The sequence below is a fragment of the Phalangium opilio genome, unplaced genomic scaffold (genome assembly GCF_054372755.1).
Source record: "Phalangium opilio isolate 3A_F unplaced genomic scaffold, DU_Popi_V2 ptg000042l_1, whole genome shotgun sequence".
Taxonomy (NCBI): domain Eukaryota; kingdom Metazoa; phylum Arthropoda; class Arachnida; order Opiliones; family Phalangiidae; genus Phalangium; species Phalangium opilio.
Window position 1 is genome coordinate 390,210 of NW_028324166.1, and position 20,039 is coordinate 410,248.

The 20,039-nt window shown below is 37.5% G+C and overlaps 2 protein-coding genes and 1 long non-coding RNA gene across 6 annotated transcripts in view; 2 read left to right on the forward strand and 1 right to left on the reverse strand.

The window, feature by feature from the left end:
* LOC149678008 (uncharacterized) overlaps window positions 1-20,039 on the reverse strand; it is a 136,642-nt gene that overhangs the window by 66,927 nt on the left and 49,676 nt on the right. The gene's annotated exons all lie outside the window — the stretch shown is intronic.
* The window catches only part of LOC149678013 (carbonic anhydrase-related protein 10-like), a 58,976-nt gene that overhangs the window by 844 nt on the left and 38,093 nt on the right, over window positions 1-20,039 (forward strand). The window lies entirely within an intron of this gene.
* Window positions 2,628-5,250, forward strand: LOC149678014 (uncharacterized). Its single transcript, XR_016366011.1, has 2 exons — window positions 2,628-3,381; window positions 3,696-5,250. It is a non-coding gene; the product is annotated as an uncharacterized LOC149678014 (long non-coding RNA).

A 20,039-nucleotide genomic window follows, 5' to 3' on the forward strand; every position in this document is an offset into this window, starting at 1 on the left:
AACCCGTAAAAATCCTGCGTTTAAATTAATTGCATTACCAAAAATATTTACGGACATTGATACCAAATGAGTACACGCCTATTAATTTTGCCAAAAAAATTAAAAGTTGCATGGCAAAATTTTAATCACCTCAGAATATTCAAATAAAGAGAAAGTATAAATGATGAATTGCTAACCGGAAGTAGAAAGCTTTGGCCTTAGAAAACCTTACTGGAGCCCTTCAATATATCCGTGTGGCAATATCATCATCATAACCCTTTTGATCATTTACAAGGTATCAAGAAGGCTCGGCTCGGCTCGTGTTGCGAATTTGATAAATTTTTCTTGTTAACTTGGGCTTTAGAAAGTTGATAGCGCGTTTCCGCTTCGAATTTGGCGAGTCTAGAGAGCGTGGGGAGGCTTCAGAGGCAGTGGCTGCCTTTAAATGGCAGCGCAACAGGGTGGGTTTTCCATATTTCATAAGTTTACATTTCCCGCGAGTCTTAAAGTCTAAAACCATTTCCTTGAACGAGAAATAAATGGGCCCCAAAAAAGCGGAGTTGCCGACGCCCGCGCCAGACCAGACCAGACCAAGCAAGCCTCTCTCTCGTTCTTTTTTTGATACTTCTTTAAATAAATGTTGAGCTTTACTTTTTTGGGAACCCTCGTGAGAATTCAGTCAGCAACTCAACTCAAAATATGAATGAAACATTATGATTTGCATTCGATGGGGTTTTTTTCATATTATTATTATTATTGGTAAACTATACGAGGCAAAAAGGGTTATACAGCGTAGATTTGCAGTATTAAAGGGGCTATGAAATATGTACGAAGTAGCAATAGTACACACTAATTGGTTAGGAGTTTTCTACCCGGCGTTTGTCCGGGTGGTTTAAGGGGAGCGGAAACCGGGAAAGGTTTCCCGTCTATGTAGATGATAATGTTGTTTTAGTATTGTGTTTTAAACACCATAAAAAAATCCCTTGATAAAACCCATCGCTAAAAATCTTCGATTTTGATGGATTTAAATGCTAAAGCAATTTATTTTTAAAAATATATAGTTTAAGGTATTTACGGTTTTAATTTCAAATGTTAATATTTATGAGCTTTTTTTCATGAAACATTTAAAGATTTTCTTTTACTAAGCGGCGACTTTTGAAAAACAATTACTAAGCCTACATAATGCTAAATATAAAAATCCAGGTGGGCTGGTTTTTTTTTTAAATAAAACCCGGTTTTTTCAAACCCTAACCAAATTCCTTCAAATAAACCTTAATCTCCCCAATATTACTGATTGATCAACAATGCAGTTTGCTCAATCGAATTGTAACTGTGAATAAACAACAAACATAAATAACAAACAAACTTGGAGAGTTACGCTCAGCGACCCATCTTTCAAATCTTGAAATATTTTTCAATAATTTTGATCTTATTAGTTTTGTTAATGCAAATAATTGCTTCTCCATTTCATTCTCCCTATATTTAATGCAAAGAATATCTCCGCGTTAGAAATGAATTGAGTAAAATTATTCCATTAGTAATTTTTCTTTTGGGAACTTTGCGTATGTCATTTATAACAAGAGTGCTCATCATCACCTAGCTATCCGGGGAAGGGAATACCGAAACCATTAGTTGCACGTTATACTTTGATAGTTATCAACTGGCCGCCCGTGCGATTATACTGCTAAAACCGGGGATAACCAATCAATCTGGGAAAGGGGTAAACCCCCCGTTGAAGGTGACGTTCAATACCATTCCTTTCAAGATGGCCACGATTTCTATAGGGAGGTATATCGTATCTATATCCATAATTAGTTGCTCCCTTCGTCTAAATGGACCAAATCCTATAGAACCCTTATCATTTAGCAGTTCGGCCTTTTCCAGCGCGGGAATTCATGCCGACACCATTAAGAAGCCCCCCGATGCTATACCGTAACGGTATCATTGCCATTTTGGCTCTCTCTGGGTTGCCTACTCCGATAAGTACGCTAATAAACGCGAGTCTGACAGTCTCAGAACTACCTACGTAGTTTTTCGTTCAGTTCAGTTCAGTTCTTTGAACTTAATATAAGGTTGGCACTGCTGGTCTGTGAAAACCTGGCTAAGGTCAGGGTCAAAATGGTCAGGGGATTTTAAGAATTTTAACGGGGTTGTCACAGATTTTTTCATTTCAAAATTCCCCGACTTTTACAACAATTTTCAAATTCCCTGATTTTTCCCTGACTTTTTACACCCTTTTTCAAATTCCCTGATTTCTCCCTGACTTTTTACGCCCTGTTTCAGATTCCCTGACTTTTCCAGGATTTCCAGGTACTGTGGCAACCCCGTTTAACTGAGGGAATTTCATTTGGAAGGGGTGTTACTCGAATTGCAAGGTTGAACACGTGTTCCGCAAGCGTTGCGCTTGTTGCAATAAACACGTTGTTAAAAGATAACGTGTCCAAATTAAGAGTTGACTTCTTTATAACGCAATTATATTCCTGACAAATATCCGGCCCCTCTTAACATTTGACCACTCTCAGATGCAGTGATAAGATTATTCAAGATTCGTATTCGCCAAACGAAAAAACCAACGTCCTTGTACGGTCGAACTTATTGTTGCAACGTTACTTCCGTTCGCAATCAGATCGGAGATTTGGGGTATTCTAGGAGAGCGATAGCTCTCTTAGATAAGACCTCATACCGACTTTAATGTATAAGGATGGTTTTTTGATTGGTTATAACTTTTTTTGTATCGTATTAACTGCTTTGAAAAAATTCCACAGAACTACAATTCGGGCCCTCAATATGTGGTTAAAATTTCAAGAAGATCCACCCATTAGTTTATTGTATAAAAAATAAAGTTGCTAAGGGTGGTTTTCATTTCCATAAAATTAATCAGCCCTTTTGGTGAAAAAGTTAAATTTTCCCATAGAAATAACATGGAGTTTTTTTCAAATTTAGCCATTTTGTGGCCACCCTTTTGAAATGAAATATTCGTTTGTTACGTTTGGGAACGGTTTTATATCAAAATTTAAACCTTTTTCTAGGACCATTTTTAAGGTTTTTGAGAAAAATTAATTTTAAGTATGTTTAATTTTAAATTTTAAAAACTACCCCAATCTGCGATATTTTAGCATGGATACGCTGTTTCATTGGTAAATATCAGCGCGACCAATATTGGCCTTTTTTTACGTATAGTTGCGTCATAATAATCCGATTGTTTTTTCTTAATGCCTTTTGGTTGAAATGGCCTATCGATAGTGAGATAAGACTGCTTTAATATTGCCGCCGTGACAAATTACCCCGTTTGTGGCCGCCATTTTTTTAAGGGGAAAAAAATTTGAGAGTGGGTCCTTTTTCGTTGCCATTTTCATATTTTTTGAGGATTTGCTCATGGATGGATTTTAAATATAATATAAAGTAGGTTTCAAGCTTTAATATAAGCCTAATTTCATAGTTTTCCACCTTTTTATTGTCCCACAATCTATTTCTAAACTTGGCACTTTCTTTAAGGCGGTGAAATTGCGCTAAGCCTTGGCTTACCTTTAATTTTTGCCATTTATAAAAATGTTTACCTCTTGTTGTTACTTCGCCTTCTCGTATCGTCGTGTTTTTAAAGTTTAGACTTTGAAAGTAGTGCTTAGTTTTCTTAAATATTACTTAATTGTATAAAATTTCAATATTATAATTGCCTAAAACGTCCGTATTAACGAATTCAATGTTTTTTGTTGAAGGGACGCGCCTTGCATTTGAATTTCGTTCCCTCGAAACTACCCCCTTTAAGAGACCGGCCGCCGGAGGCTTTTTCTTCTACGCCCTCTCGGTCGCTCGTTCAGCCCCGATTCTCCCGAAAACAGCTGTAGTGACTCTGTTATTTACCAAAAATGTATGCGGTCAGTGTGTTGTTTTTGCATTTTAATGCTTCTAATCGTGGTGCACGTCGAGGTTTACGAATCCAACGTGTGTTGCGTAATGAAAATCAAGGGTGGATACTATATGATCTAATGATCTATGCTTTAAAAGGAATTTGACGGCGACAGTCATGCAAAAACGGTATTAGGCCTTGCCAAAAGTTGACCAAGCTATAGTGAGCCTTGTCAGTCAATGATATAAGAAATTGACCCTCGGATATCCTCTGACTAGGAGATGGTTATAAAGTTACTAACTCTCGATTTTGGAGGTAGATACTGTCTAGTGACACTTAAAGTAACGACTTAATCTTATAAACAGACTAACATCATAAGCCCATATCGTAAATTCACCGATGTTGATATCTAAGCTTACTTGAAATACCAATACCAATTTTTTTAACTCAATGAATCTTAAATATCAACATCAAAAATTATCTTCTGAAAGAGATATCTACTTATATTCCATTCAAATTTCTCGCAACATTTCAAATTAACGAATAGAAATGTGCAAATGAAGTTCTAACTGATTAATTGGGCAAATTGCTATATTGGTCACCATTACCGATCGCAGATAGATTTGCGCCCTTCAGTAGTGTTTATTATGCTTGTGAAATGGTAAGCGAAATCTGTGATTAAAGTTTAAAATAGACATGAGCAAAAAGGGCTTTATTCATATCAACTCGATTACCGAATATCTAAATTTGACTAAAATTAACAAAATATTCCCTTCATGGTTAAAAATCTTGTTTGAAGCAGCAAGCCATCTAATCCTTATTGACCTTCTTTTGAAAAAAAATAATAGGTTGATACCTCTTTCAGTAGATTATTCATTCATATTTCAGTTTCATTGAGTTTAAAAAAAATTAGTTCCACCATTGGTTAATTTTCAATATTGACCAATCGACAATCAAAAATTTTAATAACTAAATTACAAAGACCGGTTCAAAACCATATTAGTTTTGAAACGATTAAATTATAATTTTAAACATATATACTAGTTAATTCCTCGTAGGTAATTAGTTTATTTCCTTAGTGAAATTAATGCTGAATATTATATACACAAAGTAAATAATAAATTAACTTCTAAAATTTAAATGTAAAGTGTGTGCATTATTTCCCGATTAATAAAAGATATCCACCTATTTTCATTCAAATTAATTACTAATTTGTGGATAATGGATAGAAAATGTCGAGCTCTAATTGCGATATAGCTAAAATCAATCCCACGGGCTAATTATATTACAATATAACCTTTGCCCTATGTTTACTGTTTTGAATTTTATTTGTAAAATTTAAAACATAAAATAGTATTACAATTTTTTTTAATTAAATAATTATTAATAAATTTCAATAAAATAAATTCTGGTTAAATACATAACACTACTTTTTATTAATTTTCTGAAATTATCAGAGCTAAATATGAAAGACACATATTTAATTGCTCTCATTTCGACACAACTGCAACCGTATAGATTTATTCATTTAATAACATTTCTCATTTCTAATTATTTAAATTCAAAGGGCTGTATTAACTTTTAAAGGTGAAAACCCAGCTGACTTAGAAGTAAAAAATACCAGGCTGCCAGGCTGTCTCTTTACACAACAGAGTTGGCCATTCTCGCTTATGAGAAATGAATCCTTGTCATATGCATCTCTGGACTTTAGGAGCTCCAGGACTCCCAACTGAATCAGGGTGGGAAATAGGGATTTTTTTAAAACTAGACATTGGGCCAGCGACCCCCTGCCCAGGAATAAATGAACTGGTCCATGACCATTGACCAGGGCGCGGCGTCTGCTAAACTAAAGAAGTGGGTAATTAAAATAGTTGAGATAATGTCTGGACCCTGGTTACCCTAGAATTTCCTTAGTGGTCCTGTGGACCACTGCTCACCCTTCGATTTAATTTTTAAACTGGTCATTTTCCCTGTGCCACCGCCTTATTTGCAACGCTGAACTGAAGATTTCTTTTGACCGGACCATAGCCTACTCGATCACGCGCAACACGTCGCAAGCATTGAGTTCAGAACATATATCCATGTCGCAAGCTGCTTGCGCTATAGCGCGAGTCAGGGTGGGAAATAAGGATTTTTTTAAACTGGACATTAGGCCAGAGCCCTCCTGACTTGGAATAAATAAACTAGTCCGTGACAATAGACCTTTTCACCGGTAGAGCGGGGGTGAACAGGGGGGGAAATTTCGAGAGGTGAGCATGCGTAGAAAGAATGTTTGGGTGCAGTGCAGTACTTTTAACCATTCCTTTTGCCTTATTTGCTACGCATTCGAGTTTATTTTTATAAAACAGTGTTTTATTACTTGTTGTAAAAGTATTAATTGAACTTCCGAGGTGAAATTTTATCGAATTCAATTGATAGACGTAAAATTAGGGAATTTAATGAAATTCTACTCACTAAATTGGGCGCCAAGGCTTACGAGCGTGTTATACGCAGCACTTTCGGCACGGCATCGGCGGTCATCGCCGATGATCCCATACCGTCGCCGAGGCTTAGTGAGTTTAACCTACTAGTATCAATGCACCGTTTCCATTAGAACTTAAACACTTTATTTCTTAACATGGTTTTAATTGTACTATCTCAGTTTTAAATACTAGGCATTTTATTTTAATATTGAATTTCAAAAGGTCTCCCATACGTCCATCGTAGTTTAGTTTACACGTTTAACTCCATAGAAGCGCTATAACTCATGCCCCCAAACATTGCAACTTCTCATGCGCGGCCCTTAAAGTGAATAGGCTAATTGGCCAGAGCACGTCGTCTGCTAAGCTAAGGAAGTGGATAATTAAAATATTAGAATTTTAATGTGTGGACTCTGGTTACCCTTGAATTTTTTAGTAGTCTCGTGGACCACTGACCCCCCTCCGATTTAATTTTTGAACTGTACCAGGCAATTTTTAAACTCGTCATTTGCCCTGTGTTACCGCCTTATTTCCCACGCTGGCGCGAGTTGCTTTGCGTTGTCGAGTGCGTGATGGAGCGGGCTATGCCTGGAGTCCCAACCCCCGTTACTTACTACCAAAATACCCACTAGCATAGCCCACTCGATCACGCTCTCTTTTCCCCGGCTACATATTTTGAAGAGGGCACTTTTTAGGCGTATTTATTAACAATCTTGGATCACCTTTGTGGACTTTTAGGGTAGCCCTTATAAACTGAGTCGGCATTGCCCTGACTATTTTGTGTTTAAGGTTTATAAGCTTAATATCAAACAGACGTTAGTTAATGCTACAAAAAAAGTTCGAAATTGATAATCTCGGATCGTCTTTGAGAAGTTTTAAGGATATCCGAATTTCATATTGGGCTTATGAAAAGTTTGAGCTAAAGGTTAAACAGACATAAATCAGCGTTTTAAAAAATTGTGTAAAACTGTCAATTTGGTCCTATTTGTGGAATTTTTAGGGGAGCGCCTCGCGTTTCAATAAAGGGTTGTAAAAAATTGTATTATGTTAATTACAATAAGAATACAAACTTTCAATGAGTTACGTTTTTATTTTTTGGAGTATCATTATAAATAAATGACTGATTGAGCTAAAGTTACGGTCCCCTTTTTATATGTTTCTGCTTAGTGTAGATTTTGAAAATGTAAAACAGTTTCTTAACAATCTTAATTAAAATGAAGACTGAAGGAGCAGATATTAATCAAAAATGTCTTGATTAGAATCAAGTCCTAAAAAGTATCGATAAGACTGAGGTTATCACTTGTCTGAAGGATCAGATATTAATTTTTCTTTTTAATTGAAACTTAAAGGCATGCTTAAGAAAAAAACAACGTTCCATTACCGTTTTCCGTTGAAATAACTTATTTTACAGGTAATCAATTTCAAAAATTTACTTATCTCGGGTTTTCGGGCACAATTCCATTCCCCCAAAACATTTTATCATTACATTAATTACTTTTGAGAGATAACGTGTCAAAATAAGCTTTAAAACAATAAAAAACTGAATGAGCGGTCTGTTTAGCCATGACCAAAACCTTCAAATCAGTGTTGCTAATGTTAGAAAGTGGATGTTCCCACTTCCATTTTAAAAATTTGCCGCATTTCCCACACCCCCTTTTTTACAGTCATATTTATCTGGACTATTTTATCATACTAAGTTTAATATGGAATATCACTCCGCATGGCTTTGACAATATGTACAAATGCTATAAAGCTTTAAAATTCTCAAAATATGCTTTCTTTTTTTTCAGTGCCAAACTTAAAATCACCGAATTTATTTCAAAATGTCGCTTGAAATTATTAAACCGGATAAAATTTTCGAAAATGCACTAATTTTAACTGTGCAGTTAAAATTAGTGCATTTTTGAAAATTTTGCACTATTAACCCTTGAACAGGAAAATTCCGACATTTGATTGATTTCGGAAAAATATTACTTTTTCCCCACAGAGCCTAAAACCAAACCTAAATCTCCCACGATGTGGGAAATTACCCACACATTGGCAACACTGCTTTAAAAACTTACAACAAGCACACTTTCGAGACATGTTCTGAACAAATTAGTGCTTAACCCTCTAATAGTACGACCACGGAGAATTGATGTAAACTGTAGTTGAAATATATTCATGTGCGACCTGTGGCACTGAATGGTCTCTAACCATTGTTTGAAACTAGAGAGAGAAATAGTGAGCAGCATTAATCATGTCCTGAGCTATGAGAATGAACAGTATGACTGTTGACTGAAGTACACTAGACATTACATCATTTTGCATAACCACGAGTAAAAATCTAACTGTCCCTACTTAATTTTCCGCCATTGTTTTAAAACGTATCCACTGCGAAGCATACCGGGCACAAATGAGGGAACCTTTTAAAACTCAATGTCATACACGTACTCTCTCAAAAGTAATTAATGTAATGATAAAATGTTTTGGGGGAATGGAATTGTGCCCGAAAACCCGAGATAAGTAAATTTTTGAAATTGATTACCTGTAAAATAAGTTATTTCAACGGAAAACGGTAATGGAACGTTGTTTTTTTCTTAAGCATGCCTTTAAGTTTCAATTAAAAAGAAAAATTAATATCTGATCCTTCAGACAAGTGATAACCTCAGTCTTATCGATACTTTTTAGGACTTGATTCTAATCAAGACATTTTTGATTAATCTAAATGGTCCTTTAAAATGACGTCTCTCTCTATACATTAATCTATGGTATTTCCCAGGCAGCCGCACACCACACGCATCACCCACCTCCAAAATATCCCTCTATACGGATAGATTGGAACGTCTATTTGGAATACATTAGAAATTCCATCACCCAACATTAGACTACGATTAAATCGACAGCCATTTTTTGCATTTCACGATTTTGCTTCTTTTAGTAAAAAATCCTGACTGCCTGACTGATAATGAACTCTAGTCTGTCCGAATGGGCCTTGACACAATTTCTTTGACATGTTTAAATTAAGCTTCACATCTAGAATGAACTGAACTGAACCAAACTAGCACAAACAGAGTTACTTTACCACGCGTATTCAGTAAAAATCCCGAGTGACTGACTGACTGACTGATTGACAACGAACTCTAGTCTGTCCGAAAGGGCCTCGACACAATTTCTTTGACATATTTAAATTAAGCTTCACATCTAGAATGAACTGAACTGAACCAAACTAGCATAAAAACAGAGTTACTTTACCACGCGTATTCAGTAAAAAATCCCGAGTGAGTGACTGACTGACTGATTGACAACGAACTCTAGTCTGTCCGAATGGGCCTCGACACAATTTCTTTGACACGTTTAAACTAAGCCTCACATCTAGAATGAACTGAACTGAACCAAACTAGCACAAACGCAGAGTTACTTTACCGTATTCAGTAAAAAAATCCCGAGTGACTGACTGACTGATTGACAACGGACTCTAGTCGGAATGGGCCTTGACACAATTTCTTTGACACGTTTAAACTAAGCTTCACATCTAGAATGAACTGAACTTAACCGAACCAAACTAGCACAAACACAGAGTTGTTATCTTATCATTAAAAAGAAACCTTATTAAACTGTATAAAAATACGATGCAGTTCTCAATGTAAAATAATGGAGTCGGTTCTAAATGTAAATTATATGACGTGCCTGGAACTATATACTTGATTTTAATCACTTCTAAATTCTGACCTACCTCGGACATAACATAACAATAAGCAAACGCTAACGCAGAGAGCAAATTAAAACTGCAAACATTTTCTTTCACTTCAATAACTTTGATCTAATTTACTTCGCCGGTGTTGAGATTGGGGGTGTGCATATATCGTTTACCCTAATGATATTCAACACGTAGCAACGACGAAAGGGGGGAAGGGTTGGGGGTTATTATTGACGCTTTTATTTGTCGCCTTGGACTCGAGAGGTGCTGCATGCGTGGACCGGGGGGGTGTCTCTTTTATTCATTTAGGTAATGGTAATACCTATAAGAGTAATCGATATATCGGTTGTTCGATAATATCGGTCATACTTGGAACCTACCTTTTGCTAAAATGTATAGCGTACAAACTAATTAGGGTTCCCTCCGTGCAGTGCAGTGCTTCGACGCTCCTTTTAATTGATTGGCCAATGATTAATATAGTTCAACACCCCAAAGTCTCCCCCCCGAGAGACCACGCGTTAAAGTACCATCCATATATTGACTCTCTCTCTCTCGCTCTCGGTCCTGTATCGGTTGCAACCATTTTCTATTAAGAGCAATTTGATAAATACAAATTGTTGCCGGACGTTTAAAATTCCCGCAAGGACTATATATCTAGTTTCGAAAATAATTTTGGTTCTAATTTTGTACAATGTATTATTAATTATACGTAAGTGAAATTGATTTTTCTCGAGCCTATGACGAGGTTTTTAATATGGTTGGACAGGGGCGAATTACTTCTGTGAATAATTGCGAGTTATAGGCTAACACTAAGTGGAGTTGCAATAAGAATTGCATGCAGGATGTGAAGATATAACCGTGTCTTTTGTTATTTTGCTTAATTACTCGGGCCCTGTTTGTTGTAACTCCAAGTATTTAGTACCATTGGAAAGGGGACAAATGGGTTTATAACATATTCCAAGGACTTTCCCGTATCTCTTATAGAGCCAGAGTTATGACCCTTCAAAATGGTCTAATAGTAAGCAAAATTTTGTTACCATTTTGGGCTCAATTACTCGAGCCCTGTTTGTTGTAACCCCAAGTACCTAGTACCATTGGAAAGGGGACAAATGGGTTTATAACATATTCCAAGGAATTTCCCGTATCTCTTATAGAGCCAGAGTTATGACCCTTCAAAATGGTCTAATAGTAAGCAAAATTTTGTTACCATTTTGGGCTCAATTACTCGAGCCCTGTTTGTTGTAACCCCAAGTACCTAGTACCATTGGAAAGGAGACAAATGGGTCTACAACATATTCCAAGGACTTTTCCGTATCTCTTATAGAACCAGAGTTATGATCCTTCAAAATGCAAGTAAAGTAAGCAAAGTTTTTTACCATTTTGTTCAATTACCCGAGCCCTGATTGCTGCATATAACCCCAAATATTAGATATAATTTGAAAGGTAAGAAATAGGGCTATGATATCTTCGAAGCCGAGTCACTCATAAATTCCAGCGATTGGAAATCTTATAAATGCGGTCTATGATACCGAAAAGCGGCGGCCAAAAATAGATATCTTACTCATAGTACAGTTAAAAAGAATTTCCTGGTATTACGTAACACTATTTTATGATAATGTCTATTGATTTGAGGTTATAACTTCTTTATCGAGATATTTCTTCTTAAAGAAAATATATATTAAGGGTTAGATGATAGGCAAATTTTTCTTTCCAATAAAAAACGGGAGGGAACCATTATTACATAAACGACTTACCTAACATTTCCCAATAAATATCAGCCACCACGGCTATAGCTAAGATCTAGCTTCAACAAAATATTACAATGTTTCTCGGATAGATATATTTATTTTCCCTGTAAAACCATGGATCCTAAACTCTACAGGGGATGGGAAAACTGCATTGAGAGTAACGTGTTTCTCTGATAAGTCTGCATGCATAAATTAAGAGGCAGTGTTCTTTGGGAAATCAATTTTGAGTCGAAAATGTAATTTCTATCTCCATTTTGACCTAAGGAACACTTTTTTCGAGTTAAGATTGCATTCAGAGTATTTTACGGATGACCACTTACATTTAATTAAGAAACTGATTAAGACAATGCTAATTTAAACTCGAAAACAGTGTCCCTTGTGGAAAAATGGAGATACAAGTTACATTTTCGACTCAAATTGATTTCCCAAAGAACATTGCCGGTCCTCTAGAAAGTGGCAAAGTCCATGGCTATTTATTTATTTCGCGAGAAAACGTAAAACTCTTTGTACCCAATTTTTCTAAAATTCCAATTCTAAGGCGGCGGCGACGGCGTCTTTTTCGTCAAAGCAACTCAATAGATGGAGACAGTCCCTCATTTCCCGCCCCCCCCCCTCGGAGCTATAGAACAACGGACTAAGTATCCAAGATGAAATGGTTAAGTTCGGCGTATATCCTAAACCCATCCACGATTCATTCTCTAGTTAGGACATGACGTGTCGCAACCATCTCATCTAGACGCGTTTGAATATTGGTATTGGGGAAGAAAGGGGGGGGGACTATTTTTTTTTCTCTTTCAATTTTTATATTTTGTTGATAGAAAAAAATGCGGGAAATTTTCTTAAACTGTTTTGGCTGATAAGGCGCCAAAATATAGCGCGTTTAGAAAAAAGGCCCGCTTTGCCCGCTGCATGCCGCTGCTACGTTGTCCTTGAGTGACTTGGTTTGCCCTAAGACTACCATTGAAAAGTTGTTTTAAAATGGGATATTTGGGTGGGGTAAAGCAAGCCGCTAAAAGACTATAGTGGGGTAAAAGGGACTAAGAATTTGGGCTTGGGCACATTACCCAAAATAGAAAACACGCTATTTCCGTTCTGTTATGGGGCATCGTACCCCCGCGTTGCCAAAACTCGTTTCAATTTTTTTATACCACCCCAAAGTGATGAAGTCAACGCCATTTTTTCCAATGGAAATGTCTCAACTACGTACCTAGCCTAAAGTAACCCCCCAAACAAGTTGGTTTAATCGATATGTATTGTTTCGCTTTCATATATTGCAACTAGAGATGGGCAGAAACCAGTTTAAACCGATTCCGATATGGCATCGGTATCGGCCCTTCTCTAATTACAAACAGTCTTAAGGCCTTTTCAGACGATAAACGTTTGACTCAACTAGATGGGTCAAAAAGTTGAATCAGCAAAAATTGGTCATTCATTTTGTCCAACTTCTGTTCACACGACCCAATTAATTTACTCAACTCAAGTTGACTCAACTAAATAAGGGCCTTTGCAGAGGATACAACTGACAAATTTGGTTATTTTCGATCCTGAAGCAGACGACGCTTCATTTTGACCCAGATATGTCAATTAAAATGGCGCGATAAGCCTTGGCGCATGCGCGCATCGGGAATAAGGTGGATTATTAACTTAAGATTTGAAATTCCGCGAGTTTGGTTGGATTAGGTTAGGTTAAATTTTCCTGACATTCAGCAAATGAACTAAGGATGAAGCGTATGCTACGAATCTGCAAGAACCAATGAAAACCGTTCCGTTTCAGGTGTTATATAGCGAGAGGCAAAGAATATAAGGACTTGTTGTGTGGTGGGTCTAAAAAGTGTCGCATTCTATTTCCTTTCGTGGCGAAATGTTTGCGAGAAACGGAGTCAGTTTGTGTTGGAAAACAGGCTTTACACTGACTTTGCATTGCCACCCCCATCCCCACTTCCCCTCGAATCCACCCCTTCATCATCTATATGCAAGCAATCTAAACTGACTTCTCTAACTCCTTCACTCCACCTTCAGCTGGATTTACTCGGGAAAAATATAGTCGAAAATCCGCTTTATCAAAACCCTATCGTATTCTTCCTAAGTATGTGGGTATTGTTAAAGCGCACTGTCTATGCGAGAATGAAAGAGACAGCAGCGCCATCTAAGTTAGAATGTTGCTAACTCAAACACCGGACAGGAGGGATAGAAGAACCTACTGCGATTTCCTTTCATAGTCGATAGTACTAGGGTACAGAAGGGCGTATCCCAGTCCCACGTTGCAGTAGAAAAGTTTAAGTTTGGAGTGGTGTAGTTGGGGGGGGGGGCATGCGTATCTGTTTAAAATTCCCAGCATGCTTTTCAAGGGTTGGGCATCATTGAGTGCAGCCCTCCACCTCTCGGTGCAAATGTTTTAGCAGGTTAATCACGTGAAAAATAGTATGCCTAGTTCTTGTTGCTATAACCAGGTGGCGCCTGAAGCTGACGCCCTACCTAAAACCTAACCGGGGTTCTATGGTTATAGGGTTAGCGTTATAGTTTGCTACTTCAGAATCAGCCTGCTCAGTTGGCGATGGGTTTTAAGCTCCTAGCAAATCCATCAATGGATTAAGGTGGCACCTTGTCACGAGACAACCTTCAACCCATCCATCGGACCAATACTTAGGGAGAGTGTGATACGCTTATAACAATATATATAGGAAAAACTGGGTATTTGGACGTCACCTACAAATATTCCCTTTGTAAAATTTCGTGGAATACGTGTGGTGCCATATCCTTAGAAAAAGTCTATACTTTCCCGTAACGGTGTTGATAAACACGTTGCGAAATGTATAGCGATTTTCGTGACACGAAATTTTTTGATTGTCACTTAATATTAATATCTATCCGTATTAGATGTTAGACATAGCCAAGGGTTTTTGTCGTCTTTACAATGAAATCTAAAATAACGAAGTAAACGTCCTTTTAATTTCAAACTAGAATTAAAAGCGATTATCATTGGGCCAAATGTAATTCCTTATCTATATTGTTTTTTACGCTTTTTGATTGGTCCAACTCTTAAGCTCTTCTTTTCTCCCCAATTAGGAACGTCACTTTCTTTCTTAATTGAACATTTCTTAATCCCTTAAAGTGTCCGTGACGCGCAAAAATAAATTAGAAACCATCAAAACGTACAGTCGAATCTAGAGAGTAGTGTCAGTAACACGAAGGCAAACCCTTCTATCTCTTAGCTCAGTGTCATCCCCAACTAGGCACGCGCGCCTAGAGGGAGGGATACACAGTCTACAGGACCCCCCTCTTTAACGCCACTAGGAAAACATTCATTTATATGTTTAGTCACAGACACTTTAAGAGCAGCGCGAGAACAGTCTCTCTTCATTGAACGAAATAAAACGAACTTCTGCGAATTTATTCTTTGGGATTTTACGATCGGTTTGGCTAATTTAGGCTTCCAAATCAATTAACACCGCAAAGAGCATTAAGACCTCGTTCCAAGCGATAATTTGAATGAAAAAAGCCGCCGCCGCGCCTTTACTATTAAGCTCTTAACGGCATTAAAACGCTTAAACAAAACGCGACCTTAAACGAATTACGTAAGTTCTTAAAACCATAGAATTCGTCAAATCGTGAAGTAGTTTCATCGCGTCAGATTTAAAGTGACCAATGTCGTGGTATCATTGCGCGCTCATAAGATTTACACGTTTCTTTCTTTCTTGTTAATATTCTGAAGGTCATAGTGAGGGTTAAAGGTCAAGGTGAGAAATTAATCAGTTAAATCTTTCTTATAATTAAAAGATTTCAATCTTCCACTATATCTCGTAACATATTAGGCCCGCCGGTAACTTTAAGTTCCTCAAGAATAAAATAGTTGCAAGTGTCCGACCCCGATACATCAATATATTATCTACCCCCCCCCCCCAAACTTATCGGTACGGAGTTATGTTATCAACTTGAAAAAACATCACGAAATACATTGGATATCCCTCCGCTTATTCATACTCTGCAGAGTATTTACCCAACACCAACAGGATCGAGACTCAGATACATCCGTAGAAATAATTTTATCAACGCGTTTGACTTTCTGGAAGTCACTTATAAGTACCCAGTCATAAGTCTATTATCTAAGTGCATACCCTAAGTGCAAGTAACGACATTCTTAAATTGTTAGTAAGACTTCCAATGTTCCAGTAACTGCCATCTTTCGGCTGTGTTCTATTTGTAAAGATTTTGCTAATAAAGAAATTGCACAACCTTTCATAACCCCAAGTCATAATGCGTATTACATTCTTAAATAAACTTGTAACTAAACTAAACTGAACTGAACAGGTCTGACTTAGGTTATATATGCTTATGGTATGGTATATCGTTACTGGTGTCCGTCAGGCCTGAAGAAAAATAGTATTTGCTGGGGTTTTTTTTTGGCAGTTGTACCGGGTGGGTACCGGGCTATCGGACAAGGAGGCAGGCAGGCAGGCGGACTAGTCGGACTAGTGGATGCAGTCGGCAATAATCGATAGCTCCCTGTTTGAATGCATCGCGAGAAAGTGGCCTGAAAGACGAATGGATGTCATTTCCGTGCATAAACGATTAAGGCCTTTTTGCACACGTGTTTCATACAGATATACCCCCCCCCTACACACACGAATTCCCACTCCTTCATGCAGCGCCCCAAGTCACCTATAATCCCATATATTCTATGTTCTTCCAGCCAGAGGAATACAGTACCAGGCTGTCAGTGACACCAGCAACGAGTATTTGGACTATTCGACTCGAATGCTTAAGGAAGTCGAGGTAAAAATCTGTGCCAGGGTTAAAGGTTACGTTGATTAAGATTTCGACACCCGAATCGAATTATTTGGGATATTTAAAATTAACTTCATGGATTATTAAGACAGGGTCTAAAATCATTCATTTTCTCTGACTAATTTGAATGGCACTTTTATTTTATTCAGCTAGCTAATTGGACCAAGTCATCTTGCGACTTATTGCCACTTATCTAACGCCTTTACAATGCATAGAGGGGTGGTGGCTTGCCCCTATGCCACAGCTAACCGACAGCGCCCTATACTAACTATTACCGTTATTTGTTAGCAGAAAAGTCGGAAATAATGTTATTAAAATAAAAACAAGTTGGACAGACCAAACTATTACCTCTCCCCGAGTTAAGAGCAAATTTTCACTGACTTAACCATCTTTTGTTGCTGTTTAAGGATAAGCTACTGATGGTTGTTAAAATTATAATTATATAATTATTCCCGGGTTTTATAAAGGTTGCGTCTAAGAACATACGTCACCAAATTTAACTCTTCCCAACTGTAGACATTACGTCATGCTAGTATTATTATACAAAAATTACCCAACCAGTAATGGTGGTACCCCTGAAACAAACTGGTTTTCTTAATTTCACGTCATCGTTGTTAAAACGTTGTTCGTATTGGGCTAATTTTTTTGTAATTTTAAATTTAAAATTATGAAAATACATCAGCCTATAGAAAGCGATTCCCCTCATCTACGTCATCTAGATCTATTTACGTAGTTCTAGTATATTCGTCATTGTTTCTTGAACAAGGAAATAGGAGAGAAGATTTATGTCTTTGTAAAGCGGAGTTTCATCCCCCTCCCCCTCAAGACTGCCGACAAGAAAATTTTACATTTTTCACTCTTGGGTGTCAGGCACGTTTTTCTCTACAATACATTTTCATTCGCGCCACTTTTCTCGCTGTTTTTGTCAGCAATGATTTAAAATATGGTACTAGTCCCCTTCCCCCCATCCTCCCCTACATATGGCTCGATTTAAGAAATATAGGCATATCTACCCTAGACAGGGTGCAGCCAAAATGCTGCATGGTAATACCCAACTACAGTGCAGGTTAATTCTAAGGGGAAATCAAACGGAAGTTGAAAATGTTCTATACTTCTGTGACCAGCAGATTTTTACCCCACAACACGATGATCATGGGAGAGTTTTATGGATGACCCCTTAAAATTAAGTAAGAAACTGAACAAACAATGCACTAGTTAAAATAAGGGGTCATTCATAAAATATTCCTCCAATTATTGCAACTGGTTTTAGGGGTAAAATCGGTGATAAAGTTCCATTTTCGACTCAAAATCCCAAAAAGAGGTTCTCATACCTTAGTTCGGTTTTAGCACCGGCATTCGGAACACCCTGTACATATACATATTGAGAGATTCAATCAATTTGATCGCCTCTTTACACTTTTTTAACATTTTCGGCTGAAAACTATTTCAATTGTAATTTTGCACCCATTTTTATTGAATTATTTAAATGGGAACATAAACTGCTTCGTAATTTTAAAGATCATTTTATCACGCGGATCTTAAGGGAACCCCATACGGGATGGGAAAACTGCATGGGGCATGCGCGAACAATACCAGGTATATCAATGTCATATGCTTAATTTGATTGCGGAACTAGATGTTTTAAGATTGGCAAGGATAAATAAATAAATAAATAAATAAATTATAAGGTAGTTTTAAATTTAAAATTACCAATAAATAAAATGTTCCCTTTAAGGTGAAGTATAGTCCATGAGCGACTTAGTTTCCCCCCAAAAAACCCTCAAATAAAATTGAGAAAGACAAAGACCGTAATAGCTCGTGCTCCAGTCCAGTCTGTCCACCTCTTCTTGAAATTTAGGCCTTAAAATTAATATAAACATTAAATTAAATACGTTATTTAAACATGGAATCTTAATTACTAATTTCGTTAAATATTAATTATTTCTTGGAACGGGGGGGGGAGAAGTTCCCTGGAGGGGATGGAATCTGAAGGCTCTAGCAGTAGCACTATCACATCTTAATGTCCCAGGACTACCGCTACACTTGTGAAGTAATTAGCCCAAAAATATTCGCTTCTTATCAGTGTAATTGTCTCAGACCCCCACGTCTACCCCACCCCCGCGGGCGCCTTACAAGCCTCCCGAGAGACAACCAAGGTAGACTAGATTGTTAAGACATTATTCATAACGACTCATTATACCAGAAGTAGAATGAGGACTAGAAGTTTCAAGGAAACCCAATTCCTCACTCGACATAAATGTACTGGGAAAGACACTCCCCCTGGTAGCGCTTTCTAAATTTTGCCTACGAAAAATGAGGCGCAATCATTGAGCAAATTGTGGATGACCAATTGGTAACACCAAGGATATTGCAGTTCATTAGAAGCAATTTGGTGTATGATGTTGAGTTTGTCCCGAGGTTGAGACGGGGGCGAACCCTCTGACGATTAAGCGTGTTAACCAAAGTATTTTTTACATTCCAAACCCCCTCCCGGAACACTTTATGATAAGCCCCCCAATAAGCCTCGTTTTCTTGAGATTGAAAGTTGGAAAAATTACAACACTGCGCAGATATTTCATAGGGGTTGACCAAAATAATATTTGGTGTCCATAACATTGACAGGAACGTTTCCTCTGGTTTTCATTACATTTAAGAACACCCGGCAAACTCCGGGTACCTTAGCTATTCATACACATTTTCCCAAGTATGAACAGATTAAAAATTAAGTAACTCTTAATTCACTATCCCTTTAAATTATTGGGTACTGTTTTTTTCTGTAGCCGTCAATGCACAGCCATCTGATCTATTCATTTGTTCAGAGGCCCGGGGTATTTCGTCAGTTATGTTTCAGTGTGGGGGGGGGGGGATTATTTCAGAGCTCTGAGGGAAAGAGTCAGGGTTGGCCGGGGGGTAGCTGAGGTGGGGGGGGGGAGTTCGTAACTAATTGCTTATGTTGATTAATCGCTCGTTTAGTCTTAATGAGGGAAGCAATTAAATTGGTAACGACTCTAGCGCCAGGCAGACAGCCGAGGGGAGCACGCTTGGGAGGGGGGGGGGGGTTGAAAGGTTGGTGGTTCGGCCGGCGGTCCTAAATTGTTTCTAATAACTATAATACAAAATGTTGATACATTGGAATCCCTCAACGCGTAGTACGCCGAAAATTATTCTTAGGTTTCATACTTTTTCAGGTCATTTCTGAATGGAAAGACTTTTCTCTAGCTTTAGTTTTCAAAGAAATAGGGTCAGATATTTCTCAATTATTTTGATTCCAATGTACGGATTAATTAGTAAATTAACAATTAAAATTTTGGTGCATTGAATTATTTTTCATATCAGATTTGAAAAGTGCCGGATGTTTTGACGACTATAAATTAAATTAGATTTTTGACCCAAGCGGTATCAAAATATTGGTTTTCAAAACATGGCCCAATTCAACGCCGGAAACGCGGAAGTTGAACTATTCAGGACATTAGCTTCATTCAGAGTAAACAAACGGTAGTTGTGAAAGAGATCCGCGCTAAACAAATCACGAAGCAAATCTC